This window comes from Rhineura floridana, chromosome 6, assembly GCF_030035675.1.
Source record: "Rhineura floridana isolate rRhiFlo1 chromosome 6, rRhiFlo1.hap2, whole genome shotgun sequence".
Classification (NCBI taxonomy): domain Eukaryota; kingdom Metazoa; phylum Chordata; class Lepidosauria; order Squamata; family Rhineuridae; genus Rhineura; species Rhineura floridana.
The window spans coordinates 152,371,272-152,391,208 of record NC_084485.1 but is presented as its reverse complement, the minus strand read 5'-3'; the positions used below and the strand labels follow the sequence as shown (position 1 = coordinate 152,391,208).

General features: G+C 46.4%; 1 protein-coding gene across 1 annotated transcript in view; it reads left to right on the top strand.

Annotated features, from left to right (window-relative positions):
• Positions 1-2,540: 2,540 nt before the first annotated feature.
• The window catches only part of TNR (tenascin R), a 223,338-nt gene continuing 205,941 nt past the window's right edge, over positions 2,541-19,937 (top strand). Inside the window, exon 1 of the mRNA XM_061634120.1 lies at positions 2,541-2,698. The gene's annotated coding sequence lies outside the window, so the exon portion shown is untranslated. The remainder of the gene's footprint in view (positions 2,699-19,937) is intronic.

Here is a 19,937-nt window from a genome sequence, read left to right as displayed (position 1 = left end):
TTCTAGCCCGTGTTCGGTCAGACTCGCACCGAGTCTTCCGCCAACATTGCTCAAGTCACCGTCTTATTCATTTCATTGCCACCAGCTCCCTGGTAAACCAGGGAGCTGGTTTGGCTCCACTCCGTAAGAGGGGACACTCAGGAGCAATCGTGTCCACCGCCCTGGTCATTTCCCCATTCCAGAGGTCAACCAGGGCTTCGACAGAATCACCTGCCACGGTGACAGGAAAATCCCCAAGAGCCATCAGAAAACCATCCGGATCCATCAGCCTCCTGGGGCGGACCATCCTAATCGGTCCCACACCCCTGCAGAGGTTCTGAGTCCCAGTAAGTCTAAACCCAACCAGGTAGTGATCTGTCCATGACAACGGAACTATAGAAAGTTCCTCCACACCAAGATCACCATCATCCCATCCAACACAGAAAACAAGGTCCAAAGTGTGACCAGCGACATGAGTGGGGCCAGATAATACTTGGGCCAGACCCATGGTTGCCATGGAGGCCATGAAATCCTGAGCCACTCCCGACAGAGCAGTCTCGGCATGAATGTTGAAGTCACCCAATACCACAAGCCGAGGGGACTCCAACACCAACCCTGAGACTACCCCAGCTAGCTCAGGAAGGGAGACTGTTGAGCAGCGGGGTGGGCGGTACACCAACAGAATCCCTATTCTGTCCTGGCCACCCAACTTCAAATATACACATTCGAACCCTGAAGACTGTGGGATAGGGCACCTGGTCAGGGGGATGGCATCACGATAGACTACTGCAACTCCACCTCCCCATCCCCGTCTCGCCTGCTGCTGCACAGAGAAACCTGGTGGGCAAAGCTGGGAGAGATTAACCCCCCCAGCTTCATCCAACCAGGTCTCCGTGATACAAGCCAGGTTGGCGTGCTCATCCAGGATCAAATCCTGAATGGCCATCGTTTTGCCATTCACTGACCTGGCATTCACAAGCAGCATTTTCAACCCAGGGGAGCTGACACCGCGGCTATCCAGACTATTTGAATGGGGAGACAATTTGGGGGCAGCCAACACCCTGTTGCACTTCCATCTCCCCCGATGACATAATTGCCTCCCCACTCCATATCTCCCTCTGCCCTCCACAACATTAATGGCAGCCCCTTGGTTCCCTTCCCCTGCCCACTTATGTTGAAAGCACATCCTTCCTATATAGCAGGCAAGCTATACTCTTAAAACCAACACACTACACCAACAGGTGTCAAACACATAAAAAAAAAAACCAACCTTCCCACCGCACTAACTTCCAATAATAATAATAATAATAATAATAAAAACTCTCCCCTCGTACACCTCCAAGATAGCTCTCCCAAAGGCAACCCTCCTTTAATGTTGCCCCATTAAGAGACGAACAGTCATCGGATAGATAGATGGTAAAGGGGCAAAGCAACAGAGTCAGGCCTCGGTCCTAGTCCTGCCAGGAGCAGGAAAAGCTGATAAAAAGCAGAGGTCCAGGCAGCAATAACACAATACCCCGGGGGCTAAAATCCTTGTCCAAAGCTCCAATTGTCGCAGCCAAGCACAGCACTTGCTAGAAGAATCTCAAGTTGGACAAAGTAGGATTCTCAACGGATGGTTCAGTAGAGTCTTGTAAAGGTGGGATAAATGCTCTTCCGTGAAAGTGTTCCTGGGGGAGAATGCCTCAATAATAATAATAATAATAAATTTAATTTATGTGTTGCCTATCTGGCCAGTGGCCACTCTAGGCGACGTACATACAATAAATATAGCAGAATACAGTACAAAATACAGTGAAATAATATAAATTATAAAAGCAAGCAATACATAATAGGAGGCATTTAAAACAGAAAGATATTAAGCCTCCCCAAAAGTCCTGAAAGCCTGCTGAAAAAGCCAGGTCTTTAAGGCCTTGCGGAACATATTCAGGGAAGAGATGTGCCGAAGATCTTGTGGGAGGGAGTTCCAGAGGGTGGGGGCCGCCACTGAAAAGGCCCTCTCTCTAGTGCCCGCCAACCTAGCTGCTTTGGTTGGCGGGACTGAGAGAAGGCCTTGTGTGGCCGACTAATGTATCAAAATAACCTGGAACTTTGCTCCAGTCCTAGATATCCCTTCCCTAGCTCTCGACTAGGGTTGTCGCTGGTCTTAAAATGCTCGTCAAGCTGGAAAAGACACTTGAGCCTGCAACTACTAGGTTGTTAAACTGTTGAACACGTAGCTGCTGAGGTCGCAAACGGTTAAGCCAGCTGTAAATCTGGCCGGCAATACTAGCTGGCAGGCTCATTGAGATACTGCAAGGGCGTGAGTCTGCAAAGATGTAAGTCAGAGTCTGAGTCTACAAAAGAGTAAAACTCAAACTGAAATTCCAAAAAGAAGTCAAACAATAAACACAACAGCAGTAATTTCAGCTAGAGCCATCTCTCATAACAAAGTGTTCTTAAGCGACACTTAATAGATATTCTTAAGCGACCTTTAGTAGATGCAGGCTTCATCTAGAGGCATCAGCTAAAACAGTTGTTCCAGATATCAAGGCCGAGTACTCTGGGCAGAGGTCCAAAGAATATACTCCTCCAAAACACTTCCACGGCAACAAGATAGTATATATAATAGCGTGCCCGTCTTCTTCCCTGATTAATTATAACAGCTGGGAGGGGGCACCTAAAAGCCCAACACCTCCAGGACTCAAAACGCTAAACACCCAACACAACTCCTTGCCAGGTGAGTACAAACACTCCAGAATTAAACTAGAAAGATGTTCCCAAAAACTGTTTCTTTGCAATAGGAGTGTAGTCAGGGTAACAGCTAAGAATAAACAGTTATCAGAAACTTATCAGGGAAGTATACTTTTCTGTGGTCTTCATGTTATTACAGAATATGCATCTATTAAGGGAAAGTGTGCATCAAATTGTTTAAATAGCATACAAAATTTCATTATATTAGGATAATTGGCTCCTAATGGGAGGAAGGGAGGAATATAAATTTAATTAATAATACTAATATACTACTACTACTACTAATAATAAATTGCTTGCAAAAATGTGTACATTAGTCAAAACTGCCCACAAAAATGTGTTTCTTAAGAGAAACTTGTACTAAAATACTGAAGAATTTTCATGAGGATTTTTTTAAAAAGTCAAACTGCCTGCAGAAATGTGAAGAGCTGAATTTAAGACTGGAAAAGTGAGATACAGAGAGAGCCAAAGTGACAGATCTGCCATCCCTAATGCTGGTAGAACTTTCTTCCATGAACTTGTCTAGGCCACCATAATCACATTTTGTAGCGAAGTCTATAAGTTAATTATGTGCTATATAAAGAAGTGCTTCCTTTTTGCTATCCTGAACTTCCTAGTGGCCATCACCTTCACTCGGTTACACATTCTCCTCCTCCTCCCTCTCACAGTTCCCCTATTAAGGGAGAGGCGGAAACATCTCTTTCTCTCTGCACATTTTACATTCACAGGTAAAAAGCTAGATTAACCTATCTGACACAACCCAGAATGTTAACAGCCTGCTTTTCCCTTTCATAACGTGGAATACAGCTCTGATCATTCACTGCCTGTAAGAAATACATACAGTTTGTTTCAAAGTACACCCTAACCAGCTGAATCGGAAAAGCGCAGTTATTATTGCAAACTCTATATACATTATTTATCAAATGAAGTCTCTGCAGCAGGAATACAATTTATTTTCCCTCTGTGATCCCCCACTATCTCACCCTCCCTCCCTTGCATGCTGCTGTTTCAACAAACGATGAAAGAAACAATTTACAGCATCTTTGGGGAGGGGCATTACTCCTGCGGTATTCATAGTTCCTTGGAGCAAGGTGGCACATGGCCCCAGGGGTGAGGTGGGGAGAGGGAGAGAGTTGGCCCCAGAGCTCTTGCCTCAGTTCCCAAAGCCCAGGAGGTAAGGTTGCAAAAGCAACAGCCAGGAGGTTGCCAATGCAAAATAAGCAAAGGTCCTCCGGGGGAAGAGGGAAGAGTGCAGTGGCATCTGTTTTAAAACAAAGCAGGAGAAGCATACATTCCAATGTATGTCAAACGAACGTACATAACATTTTCATTATGTGAACTTCTCCATAGTAACTAGAGAACAAGCAGTGTGAGCAAGCAGCTTTCATAGGGGCAGATACTGCTGACAATCTACAGCATCCAAGTACTATCATTTACAGAATTTGAAACTTTATAATCTATCACGTTTGAGACAAAACGTATTAGCACTTTCATTAACATTTCAGCCAGCCCAGGGAAACATCTCTCCTTTGATTTGTCAGCATTCCTTATGAAATCATTTGCTCATTTGTTTCAATTGTCTCTCACTTGCCTTCACTGATGTCATCACATAACCAGTTTACCTTGGTCAACATAGTGTCGTGGTATTCACCTACATAATCCCTGAATGGGAGAGATCACTGGAGTGACTAATCCAGAAAAGAGGAAGACTTAACAGTGGCCAGCAGGAAAAAATGTGTCAGAGCAGGATGCAGGGGCAACAATGACACAAACAAGATTTTTTTAAAAAAAAAAAATCTAAACTGGAAAATATTCAGTGTAGATCTAATGTGTTGCATCAAAGCAACAAAACTGCTTTTTCTTACGAGTGGAACTGCTGAAAACAGAAGGGATGACAACATAAACATATGGAGCTGCTATTCTGAGTCAGACCATTTGTCCATCTAGCCTGGATGCTCATTAACAGGCGAGAGGAGAGATTTAACCTAGGACCTTCTGCATGTGAAGCATGTGATTTACCACTGATATGTGATCCTGCCCTTCATTTGTAAATGTATAGCACTCTAGTGTCCTCCTGCAACAGGACTAGAACTAGCAGCATTTTGACCTGTTAACATCAGCTCAAATTGCACAACCAAGCACCCAGACTGCCAACAGCTGTTCTAACGGGTTAGTGGACTGCAAAGTCGCCCCTCTGGCCCCAACACTACACCCTCTTAGGACTTCTTCACCGGAAAGTCCATAGCCAGTGATCAAACCTGGGATAGCTTGAATGCTAAGTTTGATTGTGCGTGCACTTTCACACCAATTGCTGAACTGCAGCCAGGTGTGAAGAAGGCTTTCAAAATCAACTGGGAGTTCAACCTTTCTGCAATATTAAATGCCAGTCAGATATATGTTGTACTCTCTGCTCCATCCTCAAACAGACTCCCCTGAACTGCTTTCACTAAATATAGCCCACAATAAAAAAGCAAGATTATTAAGCACTGAAAAGCAGGGGAATCTTTTTGGTTCCTTGCAAGGGTGTGAGGAGGAACAAACAGCCCTCACAGGATTCCACCTCATTGCCTTTATGCTAAGAGGCAGGAAAAACCTCCTCTAATGCTACACGTAGCCTTTCATGTAGAAGCTTTTGCGGTCATTCTGTAATGAGAGCTTTCAGTGGGGAGATTCACACAACCCTCCCTGCACACACATTAAAATAACATGTGAGGGGGTTGTAAGGCTGCGGGTAACTCCACTCTCTCATCTCCACAGTGTGCCACAGCCAAACCCCCCTGCTGACGCCCACACCCAAAATGCTTTTCTGCCGTTTGTGCATTTGACTAGTATGGGAAATTTTTCTACACCCATAGTGATATATGCATGTGGAGCCCTTTCCCACACTGGTCAAAGGTACAGTGGGCAAGCACTTCTGCAACAGGCATTGGTGCCAGGGGGTGGGGCCACCACCCATATTGGCAGTGGAGGAAGGGTTTGCCCATGTGGCCCTACAACCAACCCCTCACATATTTTTGATGCATGTGCAGGGCATGTGGACCACCTTCTTGAGAAAGTTTTCCAAGCATTCTGAATGCCTAAAAGATAAATATCCTGATCCCTTCTTAGAAGTTAGGATAGTCATATCAGACTGCTTTTAAACAGTTATATTATCAACACTGATAATTTACCTGGCTCAGAATACAAATCTGTGCAGCTTGTAATGTTCAGATGTCTCACAAATTGGATGACATTTCCCTGAGAAATATTTCTCTGCCCTGGAATGCAAAATGAGTTTCTGCCCATGTACAGAACATGTTTATCCAAGTCCTGGGTTGCTTCCAGATAACCTGTTTGTTGAGCATTCGTTCTGATTTGTTTGCAGGGAGGTAAAAACATTGCATCAAGCACTTGTCATCCCATACTTTCCAGTGTATTTGCCTGCCACTTTCTTTACTGCAAAAAGTTTGATGGGGGAAGGGAGAATATCATCATCATCATCATCATCATCATCATTTATTACCTCCAAGGGCAGGTTACAACAATTTTAAAATACAGGATTAAAAACAATTAAAAACAATCTAACCACAAAGTAGGGTGTGTCCTAAAAATGTTCTTAGTGCAAGTCTGCTGATGGATGAGGCCAAGGGTTAGAGATGGAGAGGAGGGGGGGGGAGAGTAATGAAAGCTGAGATCCTAGCAGGTTTCAAAACAGAGAGAGTCCATACCAGGTACAGAAACCACCACAAGAGAAGAGGAGGAGGAGGAGAATCGCCCTATTTGTGTAGATAGCCTAGTTTTGATGAATGCAGGATTCTGTTCTGCTCATAGCCCTGCTCAAGCTGCCCACCTGCTTCTTGCTGATTGGTTGGCCCAATGACTTCTTAATGACTGCTCTGAGATATGAAAAGTTTTTCTGGAAGAGGAAACCTGAAGGTGTGGGTGGGGTCTTTTTCTCCTTTTTTCTGAGCCACCCTTCTCCTGTTTGTATCCAGTTTTTCAACTCCCATGTGAGAGTTGAATTCAATTAATTTGTTTTGGTAGTTTTCCAGCTGTTGTAAATGAATAAAAATTAAGAATTATAAAATATAAATGGAGATAGTTCCCAAATAAAATATGCCAGGAATGACAGGTGGAGAGAAAATTATGAATATGTTTTTGGCTAGGGCTGATGGGAAATGCACTCCAAAACATCCAGAGGGCATCAGGTTGCAAGAGACTGGGCTAGCCCAATGGTGTCTGCTTTATGGGCAGCAACTCTCCAGGGACCTAAGCAGCAGTCTTTCCTAGTCCTGCTACCTGAGATCCTATGTAGATAGTGATGTTGAGGAGTGAACCTCTACATGTAGAGCATGTGCTCTGTCATGTAGGCTGGAATAGATAGAATCACAGAATTGTAGAGTTGGAAGGGGCCTATCAGGCCATTGAATCCAGTTCTGTGCTCACTGCAGGTGCCTGTCCAGCTGCCTCTTGAAGGCCTCCAGTGTTGGAGAGCTCACCACCTCCCTAGGTGATCGGTTGCATTGTTGTACCGCTCTAACAATTAGGAAGTTTGTCCTGATCTTCTGACTCCTATTCTCCATCCATTCCACGCTGGATCATGCTCCCCACCCCAATCTCTCACCCACTCTGCCAAATTCTGAAATGGCACATCTGCTTGATCTTGTGACATGTCTGTTTCTTTCTGAAAGCTCTACAGTCACATATAATAGGATTGTGGGGCATATGGGTTGGACCAGACCACAAAGAGCCTGAACTTCCCCAGGGCCATACTGTATACAAAACAGAACATGTGGCAAAGTCCCTTATTTTGTAAATGCCTCCCTGAGAACCATCCAGTCTTTGTGCTTCAAGCCTCTATGGGGGTTTGACTGCATCCGTGACTTGGTCTGCCACCAACGGCCCCTTCCCATTTGCTTTGGCTCCCAAGTGGCATATCATTTAAGATTCTTCATCAGTCCATTTGGATTTTTCCCTCATGGTACACTCATCACTTGATGTTTCTGATATTTCCAGCACATTTTGTACATTGCTATAAATTTTAAAAAAACAAAGGTGAGACATGCCGTTAAATTTGAGCTGACACAGCACGTGTTCTGCATATGGATAATAGATTATAGTGTTTTGATGGAGCCTGGAAGAAGGCACTGTGAGCTGTGTAATTTGCCTCTGATAGGAAGCACACCGTCTGGGTTAAGTGGGAAGGCCCTGCGGAGGTCTGATGCCTCAAAATGTCTAATAAAACATGACAACCATGTATTAGATACGTGGGCACAAGGCCACACTGCTTTTACCTGTGTCGAATAATAAGCATGTAAGTAAGAAAACAGGAATATTCTCTTTAAAGGTTAGCCCTAATCGGTGACCACACAGGAAAAGAAATCATGACTGCATGTTGAATGTTTGGTGCTGAGCCTGTACAAAAGGGATGGGCTTCTCTTGAACTGGACTTCTGGGCCCTTAAAATAAAATTTTAAAAGTGCCCCAGCAGCCTCAAAACTAAGAGAAAGGTGACAGCAGCAGAGGAGCATTCAGTTTGGGGTAAATCATTACCAATTGCTGGAAACTGCAGGAGGGAAGAGTGCTCTTTGCACTCAGGTCCTGCTTGCAGGCTTCCCATGGGCAACTGGTTGGCCACTGTGAGAACAGGATACTGGACTAGATGGGCCACTGGCCTGACCCAGCAGGCTCTTTTCATGTTCTTAAATCATCCCTAAAGGATGAGGATGAAAATGTTTATGACTGCCCAAATGGGAGAGGGATATAATTATGGAAATGGAAAGACAGGGGGACATAATAGCAATGCAAAGAGGCCAGAGGACAACATGGTAAAGCACATGTGCCAGAGAGAGAGTGGGAAGGGAGAGAGAGGGGGAGGGAGGGAGGGAGAGAGGGGGGAGGGGGAGGGGAGAGGGGGACAGAGAGGGAGAGAGAGGGAGAGAGAGAGAGGGAGAGGGAGGGAGAGAGAGGGAGGGAGGGAGGGAGAGAAGGAGAGAGGGGGAGGGGAGAAGGGGACAGAGAGGGAGAGAGAGAGAGAGAGGGAGAGGGAGGGAGAGAGAGGGAGAGAGAGAGGGAGGGAGGGAGAGAGAGAGGGAGGGAGGGAGAGAAGGAGAGAGGGGGGAGGGGAGAGGGGGACAGAGAGGGAGAGAGAGAGAGAGAGGGAGAGGGAGGGAGAGAGAGGGAGAGAGAGAGAGGGAGGGAGGGAGAGAGAGAGAGGGAGGGAGGGAGGGAGAGAAGGAGAGAGGGGGAGGGGAGAAGGGGACAGAGAGGGAGAGAGAGAGAGAGAGGGAGAGGGAGGGAGAGAGAGGGAGAGAGAGAGGGAGGGAGGGAGAGAGAGAGGGAGGGAGGGAGAGAAGGAGAGAGGGGGGAGGGGAGAGGGGGACAGAGAGGGAGAGAGAGAGAGAGAGGGAGAGGGAGGGAGAGAGAGGGAGAGAGAGAGGGAGGGAGGGAGAGAGAGAGAGGGAGGGAGGGAGGGAGAGAAGGAGAGAGGGGGAGGGGAGAAGGGGACAGAGAGGGAGAGAGAGAGAGAGAGGGAGAGGGAGGGAGAGAGAGGGAGAGAGAGAGGGAGGGAGGGAGAGAGAGAGGGAGGGAGGGTGAGAAGGAGAGAGGGGGGAGGGGAGAGGGGGACAGAGAGGGAGAGAGAGAGAGAGAGGAGAGGGAGGGAGAGAGAGGGAGAGAGAGAGGGAGGGAGGGAGAGAGAGAGAGGGAGGGAGGGAGGGAGAGAAGGAGAGAGGGGGAGGGGAGAAGGGGACAGAGAGGGAGAGAGAGAGAGAGAGGGAGAGGGAGGGAGAGAGAGGGAGAGAGAGAGGGAGGGAGGGAGAGAGAGAGGGAGGGAGGGAGAGAAGGAGAGAGGGGGGAGGGGAGAGGGGGACAGAGAGGGAGAGAGAGAGAGAGAGGGAGAGGGAGGGAGAGAGAGGGAGAGAGAGAGAGGGAGGGAGGGAGGGAGAGAAGGAGAGAGGGGGAGGGGAGAAGGGGACAGAGAGGGAGAGAGAGAGAGAGAGGGAGAGGGAGGGAGAGAGAGGGAGAGAGAGAGGGAGGGAGGGAGAGAGAGAGGGAGGGAGGGAGAGAAGGAGAGAGGGGGGAGGGGAGAGGGGGACAGAGAGGGAGAGAGAGAGAGAGAGGGAGAGGGAGGGAGAGAGAGGGAGAGAGAGAGGGAGGGAGGGAGAGAGAGAGGGAGGGAGGGTGAGAAGGAGAGAGGGGGGAGGGGAGAGGGGGACAGAGAGGGAGAGAGAGAGAGAGAGGGTTTGTGAGAGAGAGCATGTATAAGTGTTTATGTGCTAATGCTAGAAGCCTAGCAGTAATATAGCACTGGAGACATACAATCCCTCCCCTGACCAAAATGACCAGGGTGGTCTTGAGATGGAGAATGAAATCAAGGCGATGGCAAATGGTGTAGTAAGAAGTGACTGCAATTAGCTTCACATAGATTAGGTACTGCAAGAGGTATATTTCTATATCCCCTAAGTGACTGCCCGAGAACAGTTGGTCATGGAACTGACCAGAGAGGAGGCAACTCTAAACTTAATCTTAAGAGGTACCCAAGGCCTCATGCAAGTTCTAAGGCTGCGTACACAACATTCATTTAAAGCACATTCCTCACACACGCATACACAAAGAATCCTGGGAACTATAGTGCGTTAAGTGTGCTGGGAATTGCAGCTCTGTCAGCAACAGTTCCATGGATTCTTGACGGGGTGCTTTAAATGTATGATGTATGCATAGCCTAAGTGTTATTGAACTGATTGGGAATATTGGCCACAGTGATATCAAATTCAGCACATATGTAAGTTGGCAACAGCCAAGATAGTGCAACACAGCCACATTTGACTTCCAAAGGGGAAACTTCCTAAAAATGAGAGGATTGGTAAAATTGAAGCTGAAAGGGAAAATTAAGAGGGAAAACACTCAGAATACTTGGAGCTATTAAAAACCACAACAATAGAAGCTCAGCTACAACTTATATTGCAGATCATGAAAGGAACTGCCAAGGCCAAGAAGATGCCAGCATGGTTAGTGAGCAGAGTCAAGGAAGCTATTCAAGGCAAGAAGGCTTCCTTCAGCAAACTGAAGTCTTGACCAAATGAGAACAAAAAGAAACACAAAATCTCTCCTCCACCACCACCACCAAAAAAATTGAAGCAGGCAATAAGGATGCAAAAAGGAATTAGAGGAGCATGTAGCTAAAAACATTCAGAACTAAAATTGCTCATTTTCTAACAAAAATATGTAACTTGGAACATATGAAGCTGGCTTATATCAAGTCAGACCTTGGTTTATCTAGCTCAGTGTTTTCTACACCAGCTGGCAGCAGCTGTCCAGTGTCCACATCTTCACTTACCTGGAGATACCAAGGAGAGAAGCTGGGACTTTTGACATGCAAAGCAAGGGATCTGCCCCTGAGCTATAGCCCTTCACAGGTTCTTGCAGAGGATACGAATGAAGGGTGGCATCCAGTTGTTCCATCAACACAAGGATTTCTGCTTCCCCCCACACACAGTGCACCTCATAAATCTGTCTGGGGGTTCCCCAACTCTCTGGGGCAGATTTGGGGAGGGTGTGGGATGCATGTGGGGAGAGGAGGAATTCTGTTGTGCAAGTGGAAATCTTTGTGCTGATGGAACAAGTTAGTTGAATACCACCCACAGTTTACACACACACACTTTTTGGGACAGAGTTTTACTGGTGATTTCTTACTCATGGAAAGATGTGGTTGAGGGCCACCAGCTTATTAAGGGTTTGGTCTACAAATGGCTTTGAGACAGGGTGGCTAAATGGACCCTCGGTGTGCAGAAATAGCATGACACCAATTACTGGATGCTGGAGACGAAAACCAGGATATGTCCCTTATCTGCATGCCCTCCTTGCTAGTTTCAACCGATGGACTGGCTGCTGCTGGAAACAGTGTGAGATGGGCCTTGGACTGATCCAGAAGGAACCCCTGATCCTCACTATCTCCTTAAGATAGTTAAGATAAAGCTGATGGTCAAGTTCCCAGCACATGCTTGTGTGCCCCATGTTTGTCACAGCAAGATGGTATGGATAAGCACTTTTTGGATGCAACTTTTTTCCACCACCTCAGGAGAAATTATACCTGCTGTGCCATGGAATGGCCTTTGAAGTGAATGAATGAATGATCTCCTTCATAAGACTTCCCTTGTTCTGTGTCAGGCAAACGACTTACTCATGGGCACTTCCTTTAACACTTTTTTCTGAAGGATACAGCAGCATTCATAGCAAATAAGACAAGGGTGGGGGTGGGGATATCCATTTGATCATTCCTCAGTGACTCCGATATGGACTAGCTAATGCACTGATCCTCCTACACACTGACTTATTGTAAACAATTTAATGAGCCTATGTACTAGCTATACATGCTAAAGGCGCAAATAAATTTGCTTCATACACAAACTACCGTATATTAACATGGCTGAACGTTAAAAAATAGAACTGCAGAAATAGAATAATACTTGTGTTTATGTAGAAGTTTTTGAGAGTTCAAATGAGGATGAACAGATGTTCCATTCTCTTTCATTATTGTTTCGTGAGTTATCTTTGCCTTCTGGTCTAACTTTCTGCTTTGTAGTTGAAGTATTTGGGAAAGCCCTTAAGAGTTCACAGTTATTTGTACAGTAGCTACCTGGTAATTGCATGTTTTTGTGTCTTACTAGGCCATGTATTATACTCAGCCATTAATTGCCATGTGCATACTGTCTCTAGGTGAAAATAAAGAGTAAAATGGTATTTGCTTTTGTATTTACACTTTATCTTGCTATGCAGTTAAGTCATCAAAAGCAATCACCTAATTAAGGAGAATTTGCAGGCTGTTTATGCCCTGTGACTTTATATAATAAACATTGTTTTTATGACTTCAGAATATTATGAATTAACATACACCTTGTTTGATCTGAAAATACAGGAGATCAGATACCATTGCCAGGCCATTGTGCTTCAGTTTACATAAGTATTTCCCACATAAGATTGCTATTGAGGTACAACCTTGGCTCTAGGTTATGTGATTCTAGGCTACATGGTCTTGGTCAGGGGTAGCCAACCTGGTGCCCTACAGATGGTGGACCTCACCTCCCAAAATCCTGGCCATTGGCCATACTTTCTGGGGTTGATGATAGTTGGAATCCAACAACATCTGGTTTGCACCATATTGGCTACTTCTGTTCTAGGGCTTTTCCCTCAATCTTGAGGACAAGAAAGTTGGGCTTTAAAAAAAACACCCTCAGATTTTAGGGATTCTGTAAGAGATAGAAGATCTTTGCTAGAGGGCCTGTTTCATTATTGTTAGCATGAATACAGCCATGCAAATTCCTAGAGATTGTGATTGCAGCATGAGCAAAAGTATAACAATATTAGTTAGAAACATGAGGGAACTCTAGGGGACATTCAGAAATGGCTTGTGTGGTCATTCTGGCTTGCAATTGTCTCTGCTTCATTGTACTGGTTCTCATTATGAAGCCTAAGGAGATAATGAAGGGTCAGCAAAGTATTGCAATGACAATGCGGTCTTCTGCCTTCGTTCCAAGGCTAGTACAAGATCGGGTCTATCTTTCTCTCTTTGGGTTTAATGTTCATTTTTTATAATTATATCCCATGCTTACATAAGAATAAGTGCCCTGATCCATACTAAGCTCCAGCAATCATCCCTCCTATTGTATCTCTTTATGATTTTAACAGTAGTATGTATAATCTATCTAATCTAACTATATAATATTTTTGTAAGCCCTGAACCATCATTCTGCAGTTCACTTTGCCACCGAAAGTGGCGCTGTGAACTACCGCATGTTGATGGAATGACAGACCAGGGCAGCGCTGGAAAGCTTGGTGACTGGGGAAGGGTGGAGGAGATAGGCAAGCTTGGTGGCCCATGGGGGGGGGGGAGAGCAGGAGAACCAGCAAGAGAAAGAGCATTGGTGACTGGGGAAGGAGAGGGGCAGGCTTGGCAACCCGTGTGAGAGGGAGAGGGAACAGGGCAGAGCCAGCAGGAAAACAAGTGAGCTTGGGAACCCAGGGGAGGAGGGGGCTTGGGAACCCACAGGGGAAGGATAAAAGGAGGCTTGGTGGCCCATGGAGGGGAGGATGGGGTGCTTTGCAAACGGGCCAGCATTAGTCAACTCATGTGGTAGCAGACACCATGTGCCAACACCTTGGTGCCCTTGGGCAGTTGGTGAGGGGGTGGCGGAAACCTGGGGATCCTATTCCTGGCGTTAGGGAGTGGGGTTGGCACACAAAGGGCACAGAGGCAGCATCCCAGTCAATCAATAAAAAGTTAATCAAAGCAGTTTCATATGCAATTTTTTCCATCCCAATTTAATTCCCCATCTTCTCCCAACCCTAACATTCCCCTTACACTTTCAATTTAAAAAGTCCCTCTCCATATTGGAGATCTTTCAATCTTATATATTTTATGTATTTAACAAAATTTATATACAGCTTGATTATAAAAAACCCCTCTAAGTGGTTTACAAGGAACATTAATATTATAAATCAAAACAGTTAAGACAAGTGCGTACAGTAATCTTGCAAATCTTTTATCCAACTAGCTATATACCTTTATACAAATTCATACCTCTATGTGCACAATAGAAGAGAAAAATCAAATGAGCAGAAAGGCAGAAGGGAAGGGAAGGAACGAAGGGAGAAATACAAACACTAATTTGTCTATTTGCTCAATCTGTCCCCCACTTTTCTGCAGTAGGTGCTCAAGGCAGCTAACAGCAATAATAATATGCAAATACAACATCAAAGAAAATATTAAAAACTCCAAATAAAACCACAAATATTTATTTATTATTATTTATTTATTTTATTACATTTTTAGACCGCCCTATAGCAATAAGCTCCCAAATGAACAAAATGAACAATAAACAAAAGAGCAAATAAAACACAACAGCAGCCAACAAAAAGATTGGTGGTAGAGAAACTAAAGGTCTTCACTGCTGCATACATATCCAGAACATTTCCTTTCCTTGTTTTACACCCATCTCGTTTATCTACCACTTCTTCATTAACCTCCACACACACCGCAGAAGTTTAAATGCAGAAGAAATAGAAAGGAAGTCCAAGACTTGAAAGTGGCTGAGAGGAAACCGAGGAAGCTGTTTTACCTCCCCACTCTCTTAAATCCATCTTAAGTAAAGTGCCAGTGATCAGAAGTTGTGTAAAGGAACAACTAAGAGATGCTTGTATCTATTATTGCACACATATAGTTTGATTTTATTCAGGACCAGAGTAGGGGATGAAAGGGTTAAAATTGCCTGTTCTCATCCTATAAATTGAGAGCTATTGCAATCTGCATTTAAAAAAACAAAAACCTGCAGTTAACTGCAAAGCCCCCTAAGTAAACTATAGGGGAGGGAGGTTCCTCCTTTCCCTGATATGTGCTGCCCCTTTGCTCTCCAGGAAAGGAGAGGAAAGATCACCAGGCAGGAAGGAACAGGAACATGGTGTGGCCGTTATTAAGACAATGATTCTCTCAGTGCCAAACCTTTGCCTTCCCCAGACCTTTGCCTTCTCCCCACCGCTGCCACACCACACACATACACAGCCAGCTTGATCAAGTGACAGAAGCTAAAGAAGATATTTTATATTAGGGGCCATGCCCCTGCTCGCTTCATTCACCAATCTCCCATTCTCCCCACATTAACCCCATAGAGCTTCCCTTTCCTATTCCATGCAACTACTAAGTTCCCCTTTTACCTTCCCAACCACATTTCTAAAGCCACTTGTCTTCTATTCCGCAGCCCTGCTTGCACCCATTTTCACCTTCACCCCCATGCCCATGCCTACTCCCCCTCCTTTTGTGCAAGTCCCTCTTGCACACAGACCACCCCCATGGTAGCCTCCTGCATCTTCCTCCTCCCACAAATTGCAACTACAAAGCCCTCTTTTCACCTTCCACCCAATTATGAAGCCACCATCCCCTCCAGTTCTGCAGCCACTTTTGTACCCCCGCTTTCATCTTCACCTCATCCCCATGCCTGTTACTCCCTCCTCTTTTGCAATCCTCCCCTACACCTCCATTTTCATCATCACCCTTTTCCCTCCCTTCTCCCTCCTCTCTTTTCTCAACTCCCCCTTGCACACAGAACACCCCCATTTCCATGCCTCCTCCCTCCTCTCCTGTTCTGCAGCCCCTCTTTGCACATCCACCCCATTTTCATCTTCAACCCCTTTCCCTACCTCTTCCTTCTCCTTGTCGCAACTCCCCTTTGCACACAGACCACCCCATTGCTATGCCTCCCTCTCTCCTGTTCTGCAGCCCCCTTTGCATACATGCCCTGTAATTATATAGGTTACCATATTGTTGCGCGCCTCCCCCAATCTCCGAGCTGTGAGATTTCAGGGGGGTCCCTGCGCCCATCCAGGGTTTGGTTTCCTTTGGGAAGAAGGCCAGCGGAGACTGCGGTGTCTTTATGAAATATGGTTTATTTATGTACACACATTCCAACCTGAGCTTAGGATGGAGGGGTTCAAGGCATCAGCAGTCTAATATCCAGCTTTTCCATCTAGGTGCAGGGGCATCCTATTGCCACCATGCAGGGAACCAGCCTCTCCGCATGCCTGCAGCCCTAGTTCTCCAGAACACACACTACCAACCCCAAACACTTCTCCCCGCCCAGGAGTGGGGGGGAGACTCTCCTCCAGTAGAGTTTAAAATGACAAAAGGATCTTCCCAGCCCCTTTCACCAGTTACCGGGGCAACTAAATAGGACCATTAACTACCTGGCCACTCTATTTGATTAACAAAGGAGATTCATCTGGCTAGCAGAGCCAGCCTCCCAGACATAGGATTCCAAATCAGAGGCTGGAAAGGTGACCCACAGAAATCATCCATTCCAGCCCCCCCCCCATGCTCATAACACTACACCCTTCTCTGAAAGAGGTCTGTCCCAGACCTGCAAAAAAACAACAGAATAACAACTTTTCCTACAAAGAAATAACAGATACAGGTTAGGAAGACATTGCAATATACATCATTACAACATAGTCATTCTACAGTCTCATTTCCGTACAAGTACAAAAACAGTCCATTCCCTTACAGCACCTTTTTCCATTAATTACTCTCTCTTTGGGCTTCCTCTTCTTTCTTGGAGCTCCCAGTCACAGTTCTGCATCCAACAGTTTACCCAGTCCTCATAACTTGGCAGTTGCCTGAGTTCCTGACATGTTTAAGCATGCCCTCAACCACATGTACATTTACTCCTTGCTCCCCCAAACAGTTGTACATGCACCCACAATCCAAGTCACAGAATAACAAATCCTAAACATTAAAATCTTACTACAAAAAAAAAACCCTATCAGCATGATTCCTAAAAAACCATTAAACAGCTCATATCCCCACCAGCATGCAGAAAGGCACAAATCAACAGCATTACACAGTCCCATAAGCACAACCCCCACCCCGAAGCCATGCGGTTGCCAACATGGCCCTTTGTCTTGGGGCTTCTTGGCGTTCCCAGTCCAAGCTGATCCCTGCTGCTGCCTGCAGGGGGTTGGGACTCCTTTCCAGGAACAGATTTGCAGTCTGTAGCCATGTTCTTGCCACTCTCTGCTCTGGGAAAAGTCTTCAAGCCAGTCCACTTGGTCTCCTGCCCCAAACGCCAAATCAAAGTTCTGCCACAAGTCTTTATCCGGGGGGATCTACTTAAAGATCCCCACCCAGCCACCCAGGCTGGCAGAAAGAAATCTTCTCTGTCCTCCCTCACAATCTCCAGTATGAAACATGGGCCCAAACAGAGGCAGGAAACCCTCCCAGTGTCTCTTACCCTCCAGACTCACTGGGTACTGGGTGCCTCTCACTGCTGGAATTCGCCCAAGGACTGCACCCATCATAGGAGCTGCATCCCACCCCACAAGACCATTATGGGGCACCCAAGGGACAAAGTCACTTGGGGATTTTATCTCACCCATCTCTCCAGGCGCTGGGAGCTTCTCTTGGACTTGAACTCCCTTCTCAGGTTTCTCCTGCTGCACCTTTTCTTTCACAGCCATTTCTCCAGGCGCTGGCAGCTCCTCTCCAGCCTCTAGTTCACCTTTGTCTGAAGCTTTTTCTTCCTCCTGCACTTTCTCTTCCACAGCTGGCACACAGGGAGCAGAGAAATCTATCAGCAGCATCTCTTCTCCAGCCTCTATTTTACTTTCTTCGAAGGCATCTTCCTCTTCTTTTTCCAGCCTGTCCTCCTTCAAATCTTGGGGCTTCACTTCCAGCTCTCTGCTGTTTCCCCCCCTGGCAGGCTCCTGGACAATCAAAACTTCTTCTTCCTCCACTACTGACTGCAACTCCTTACAGCCCACTCCCTCCAGCTGCCCATCCACTTTCTGGACCTCTTTAGCCACCTCCATCTGGGTGCTCTGCAGCTGGACTCCTGGGTCACCCTCGACCCCTTGTAGTGGCTGATCAGGCAGGGCTCTCACCTCCTCACATGGGGTCTCCTTTTTCTCTCCCCAGACGCTTTCAAATATCTCTCCCATTTGTTTCCAATGCTCCTGCCGCTCCTGTTGCCTTTGCTGCTGGTCCTCCTGGCGTTCTTTCTGCCTTTGCTGCTGGTCCAGCTGGAACATCAATTTCATCTGTTCCAGGAGAAATGCTGTTCTCCCCTCCATCTTGACTCAGGCACACCTTGCTCCCAAGGCTTCTTCTAGGAAACTCAATCCCACTTGTGACACCAGTGTTGCACGCCTCCCCCAATCTCCGAGCGGTGAGATTTCAGGGGGGTCCCTGCGCCCATCCAGGGTTTGGTTTCCTTTGGGAAGAAGGCCAGCGGAGACTGCGGTGTCTTTATGAAATATGGTTTATTTATGTACACACATTCCAACCTGAGCTTAGGATGGAGGGGTTCAAGGCATCAGCAGTCTAATATCCAGCTTTTCCATCTAGGTGCAGGGGCATCCTATCGCCACGATGCAGGGAGCCAGCCTCTCCGCATGCCTGCAGCCCTAGTTCTCCAGAACACACACTACCAACCCCAAACACACTTCTCCCCGCCCAGGAGTGGGGGGGAGACTCTCCTCCAGTAGAGTTTAAAATGACAAAAGGATCTTCCCAGCCCCTTTCACCAGTTACCGGGGCAATTAAATAGGATCATTAACTACCTGGCCACTCTATTTGATTAACAGAGGAGATTCATCTGGCTAGCAGAGCCAGCCTCCCAGGCATAGGATTCCAAATCAGAGGCTGGAAAGGTCAGAGCTTGGAAAAGTTACTTTTTTGAACTACAACTCCCATCAGCCCCAGCCAGCATGGTGCTGGCTGGGGCTGATGGGAGTTGTAGTTCAAAAAAGTAACTTTTCCAAGCTCTGGGAAAGGTGACCCACAGAAATCATCCATTCCAGCCCCCCCCCCCATGCTCATAACAATATCTTCAAAATGAATAGAATCTTAAGAGTAAGCCTGTTCAGTTAGAGGTTAAGTTCAGTTGATGGGTATTCTACATATATGTGTGTTTGCTTCTTAATAAAATATCTGCTCTAAATAACTACATTGAGCTGGAACTCGATATTGACGACAACACATGGACCATTTGAGGGCTCTGCATCCTTTATCTCTCTCACACACATGAGGCAACTGAGGAATGGAAGAGGTAGATGTTTAAGTACAGAGAGAAAGGAGGGACACTAAAAGGAAAAAAGTGGCTCTTTAAACAATGGCAGAGGCTTGAGTGAAGCAGGGATTGAGAGACATGGAACATAAGAACATAAGAAGAGCCTGCTGGATCAGGCCAGTGGCCCATCTAGTCCAGCATCCTGTTCTCACAGTGGCCAACCAGGTGCCTGGGGGAAGCCCGCAAGCAGGACCCGAGTGCAAGAACACTCTCCCCTCCTGAGGCTTCCGGCAACTGGTTTTCAGAAGCATGCTGCCTCTGACTAGGGTGGCAGAGCACAGCCATCATGGCTAGTAGCCATTGATAGCCCTGTCCTCCATGAATTGGTCTAATCTTCTTTTAAAGCCATCCAAGCTGGTGGCCATTACTGCATCTTGTGGGAGCAAATTCCATAGTTTAACTATGCGCTGAGTAAAGAAGTACTTCCTTTTGTCTGTCCTGAATCTTCCAACATTCAGCTTCTTTGAATGTCCACGAGTTCTAGTATTATGAGAGAGGGAGAAAAACTTTTCTCTATCCACTTTCTCAATGCCATGCATAATTTTATACACTTCTATCATGTCTCCTCTGACCCGCCTTTTCTCTAAACTAAAAATCCCCAAATGCTGCAACCTTTCCTCGTAAGGGAGTCGC